Source organism: Uloborus diversus, unplaced genomic scaffold (assembly GCF_026930045.1).
Source record: "Uloborus diversus isolate 005 unplaced genomic scaffold, Udiv.v.3.1 scaffold_883, whole genome shotgun sequence".
Taxonomy (NCBI): domain Eukaryota; kingdom Metazoa; phylum Arthropoda; class Arachnida; order Araneae; family Uloboridae; genus Uloborus; species Uloborus diversus.
Window position 1 is genome coordinate 66,981 of NW_026559103.1, and position 5,274 is coordinate 72,254.

Below are 5,274 nucleotides of genomic sequence, written 5' to 3' on the forward strand. Positions count from 1 at the left end.
ATGTATTACATATTTAGTATCATAAAAACAATGTAATGTTAATGCGTACGTTTTCCAGTTGCTGTTAATAAATATGGATTTCTTATTCAGAAACTAATCAATATTAATATATATGTATTATTTTTTTAATGTTAGTTTAGGTGGAATACAATTAAGAGCAAAAAGTAAATAAATAAATATGCAATAAGTAAATTTCTTTAAACGTATTGCTAAGAAATATTTAAAACTATTCACACCTTAACAAAGCAATGATATATTTTTTACTTTTCATTACAAATTTTTAAATATGAAAACGCCGGCAACGGGAAATGACTCAGCTGTTAATACGTAAAGAATAAAGTATCGGAGAAGTTAACATGCATTTAATAAATTTTATAAAATATTCTTTTTCTTCAAAAAATACCTCATAGAATCACTCAGTTTTCCAAAATATGTTTCGGAAACACAGCAAAAAAAGATGGGGGACTTACTGGTAACTGTATTTGCTAAGGGGTGAATTCGGTCAAAAAATAAATCACTGTATCTGCCAGGGATCGAACCTGGGACCTTCCGCGTGTTAGGCGGATGTGATAACCACTACACCACAGATACGTGCCGTGGAAAAATGTTTAAAAATGTCACCATATTTAAGTCGTTCGCCGTTATGTTATCATAGTTTTCTTTTTTTTGAGAGGCAATGGAGAGGAAGGGTTAATTGCATTTTGTTTTCGAGTTGCTCGATACAACTCTGTGCGCACTTCATCATGAAATTAATGGTAAAACTTAAATTAATATTAAAATACTGATTTTTCTAAATCCTTTCGTGATGTCGGAATTTTTTTTAATCAATTCTTAATTTAGTACAATTTCAATAACATTTTATTATTATAATAAATTACTTTTAGATGACAAAAAAAAAAGAAAAGGAATTAGTGATCAAAATTAAAAGTTTTGAACGAAAATGTAGAAAGGAAAAATGAAAATAAACGAGATTTGTTTTTGTGTCAGCGTAACTCACACGCGATATATTGAGTCTCGAAGGGGGCGTAGCTCAGTGGTAGAGCGTTCGCTTTGCATGTGAAAGGCCCGGGGTTCTATCCCCCGCGCCTCCAATTATAGTTATTTTTTTTAAACTGATGGATCGAAATTTTTTCTTGTAAGATTTTTTTTCGGAATGGAAAAGCGTAAGAATTTTACTTTTAGTTAAAAAAAAAATATTTTTTGAAATTTAGCTTGCAGATGGGGCAAATAATAACTCAATTTTAATGATAGTCAGTTCATTTTTTTTTTCCTTTTCATCCATTCTTTTTAATTTCGGTTTTTGCTCAGCAGTTTCTGTTGTTTTGTAGAAACAGCTATAGACGGTTACAAAGAAGGCAGTTATGTATTACAAACTCTTTGCTAGTATGAGTGTCCAAGACTCTAAGCTCTTTCAGGAAACAAATCAAATTGTCTAGAGTTCGTATTCGACCCTTTAAATTTTCATGTACAAGTGTTACATTTCCTATGCTCTCTTTTTTATGATACATTCTCTCTATTGTGTTGTTTTATTTGCTTTTGTTTTGGAAAGCATTTCGGTCGTGCTTTTATGCCACACCAGCAACACATACAATATATATATATATATATATATATATATATATATATATATATATATATATATATATATATATATATATATATATATATATTTTAAATAATGTCTTCAAAAAGTTGATACTTTATATTAATATAAATATTGGTTCCTTGCATTCAAATACGTATTAAATAAAAATTGAAAGCCTACGTTTAAAGTTTCTGGAATGAAGTGCAAATATATGCATGAAAATGTCACACTCGTACAAATGGGTTCATCGTTCAGCCTTCTAAAGTTGTATGCAGTATAATGAAGTATGACGAGAAACTTCCATATAAGAAATTTAATTTTTAAATCTGTTTACTTCTTTTATTAAAGAATTATTATTTGTAAAATGATAAAATTTGCATAAAATGCAATTTTTAAACCTCTACACTGTTAAAACTACAGGTTGCGTTTGGCCGGGGCCATCGTGAAGTCAGTCGGTTTCCCTCTTTCTACCGGGCCTGCTTCAAGCGAGCGAATTCCTGGGATGAGTCATCCAAGTAATCCCATGGTCCCCAACCCTACGGCCAGCGGCTATCGACAGAACGGCGTTTGCTTACAAAGAGCATTTAGTTCGAGTCGAGTTTGCTGTCCGTTACAGACATGCAGACTTGGATGAGAATTAGAAAATTCAAAATTCTAACAGGAGATAATGCCTTAAAAATTGAGTAAGTAATATTTTTCTTTTTATAGTATTATTTAATTTATTTATTCTATATTTCGTAAAAAACGTGTGAGGGTATCTGCCTGTTAATAAAAGAGCAATTTAAGTTTAGTCTGAATCACAAAAAAGTGACTACATTTACATGTACTAAAAATCGTTCAGAATTCTGATTATTATCATTTGTTAATCAAATTAATGTTGTGATTTAGTTAATTTTCGTTGACAGGAAAGAAAGTTAACAATAAAAATTGACAGTTCTAAAGGTTAATATGTTTGAAAATGTAAGATTTAGGTCATTTTTAAAGATGAGTCTAATTGAATTTATTTCAACTAATTTTATGCGGAAAGATTTTAAAAAAGGTACCTGTGTGACACGATGTGTAAATAGTATACATTAAAGCACAAGTATGTTTAAATAGACCTTTTCAGTTTCAATAATTTTAAAGTACTGTGTTGAATGTACGAAATCGATAGGGGGTGATTTTGAAATATATTCATAAAAATAAAGTCCTAATAGATATCAAATATTTTAAACTGATCAAAATGCGTTTTCTAATTTTTCTGAGTTTACTATGAAATATGAACATATACAATGGTTATATATTTATTAAATATATAATCATAATAAGCCAACAGGTTTACACAGCATAATTTTTCAAACAATGTACTGTGTATCGCAAATAATTTCATCCAAGTGTTTGCTATTAAAAACTTAAAAGTACTTTAAAGACAAAAATACGAATTTCATTCTTAACAACTTTCAAGTATCATAGTGACTGTCTCAAGTGTCATATTAAGGATTTGAATTGGTTAATTAGAAACCTCATGTGATTACATTTCTAATTTCTCGTGAATTTTTTTTTTCCATAAAATAGTTAAAGAGGCAGTTATATCTCAGATTTCATATGAAACTTGGCTGGAATTCACATAAACAACCATTATTGCAATTAATAAATGTGTTGGGGAATTATGTTCAAATTCCTCTGAACTTACATTTTTACGATCATTGTTATTGTTTTTTAATATTCAAATTTTTGAAAACTTGAGAACACAAACCCTTAGTTTGTAGCTTATGGGTACATTAGTAACTTTTGTGCTTATTAGTTTTGTCACATCGTTAGTAACAGATTATCACTGAATTTTTCAATTTTAAAGCTGTTTTATGCTATTTTTTATGTTTGTAAATAAAGTGTGTACTCTCGAAATGTGTTATGTATTATTTGAAAAAAAAAATTTCTCACTGAATTTTACTCTATTCTTGAACGTTCTGGTTGAAATTTTCAGATTATTTCGACCAAATAAGATTAACATAATCATAAGCAAAAAGACGAAATTTTGTAAAATCAGGATATTACTTCTAAAATGTTAATAAATTTTAAAAGGTCTGAGAATTTTCGAAGTTGGTCATTTTAAACACCAAATTTAAACTGATCAACTACCAAAAGATTTATTTTCAGATTATTGTATCTCACAAATTTCAAAAATGTAATGAATAATCTGTTTTCTTTATTTAAGTTTTGACGGCAGTAATCTGAACTTACAGCATTTTTGTCGCACTCAATTAAAATTTAAAAGAATAATTACAATTCAAAACATAAAAAGCACATATGTTAAATACTTAAATGAATGATAATCAAAAATACCATTGCACTATTTATATTGCTTTCTGACCTTTTTTTCAATGAAATATGTATGAGAACTATTGTTTGCTGTGTATATGTCAAAATCAACTGAAGATACTGAAGTTTTAAGACTTTCGTGCTCCATATCGAATTGTAAGTTTGAAGAGAAGGGATGAAGCGCTTAAAAGTATGGGATCACGTGGATTGCGCAATTAAATCTTGAAGCAGGCCCGGTAGAAAGAGGGAAACCGACTGAATTCACGATGGCCCCGGTTTGGCGCCTTTCAGGGGTGAAACGTTTGTTCACCTGCGACACCCAATACGGAGCCGGAATAGCACCTCTTACTAGGGCGAAAAATGGGCACCTTTCAAAAGACAGGCAGCGCGGGGGAAGAGAAGGAACCTTCGGAGAGAAAAATGGCACCCACCCTCACTAATTTCTGCAGTAGATCCTCTTTCCCCTCCCCCCGATTGTGTGCGTTTTTGAATATTATTGTGTTCTATTTATTGTTTGGGTTTATGATAGACAAAGTCTTGGTACTTTTTTCACATTGAATTCATTTTGGATTAAAACTTGTCATTTAAGGCATTTGATCACATTTCAGACTTTCCAACATAATATAGAAGTGTTCATGACTTCAATTCCTCTGAGTTCTAACTCTCATAAAAACCCTTGGATTGCTTAGTAGTTTTAAATGATATTGACATTTACTATAGCATGATACTAAAAAATAAGAGTGTAGGCATTTATGGATAATTTACAAGCACAGCCAAAAATATCCAATTATATTACAATCACGGAAAAATCAAATCGTTTCATAAAATGCAGGCGTTTCATAAACGTTCAAAATATTTTAATCAAGAGTAACATATTGATACGTATTACATAGTTCGACATTTGAATATCCTATTTGGACATAAGTAATCTAAAAAAGCACTTTTTTTTTTCTTTGTTAAATAGAAACTTTTTTGACATTAAAAATCAAAACAAATTTTTAGCATCCTACATAATGAAAAGCATTGGAAACAGAAATGAGAGAGAGAGAGAGAAAAAATAAACGCGTCTAGACACTGCATTCGGTTTTTGAAATAACACCAACGAAATATTTTCACGTAATGAGTCATGGCATGAAACACACAGAGAGATTTCTTTTCAAAGCTTTTTTTTTTCTTTGACGTCTACGCAGTTATTTTATTGAGAAGATAAAGACATTTAGTTTATCTGCTGTAGCAGTTAGTTACATCATTGAATTTTCATCCCGGTTACTTATTAATTATTTCGTATTGCTAACAATAAACAATTTTGGGGAAAATCCGTGAGACCGCTGACGTGACAAGCAATGAACACCATATATTAGTACACGTGATAAAAAAAGCCATACATCACT

At 30.2% G+C, this 5,274-nt stretch overlaps 2 non-coding genes across 2 annotated transcripts; one reads left to right on the top strand and one right to left on the bottom strand.

The window, feature by feature from the left end:
* Window positions 1-518: 518 nt before the first annotated feature.
* Trnav-aac (transfer RNA valine (anticodon AAC)) lies at window positions 519-591 on the bottom strand. The gene has a single exon. It is a non-coding gene; the product is annotated as a tRNA-Val (tRNA).
* A 428-nt stretch (window positions 592-1,019) lies between these two features.
* On the top strand, window positions 1,020-1,091 carry Trnaa-ugc (transfer RNA alanine (anticodon UGC)). The gene has a single exon. It is a non-coding gene; the product is annotated as a tRNA-Ala (tRNA).
* The last annotated feature ends 4,183 nt before the right edge of the window (window positions 1,092-5,274 follow it).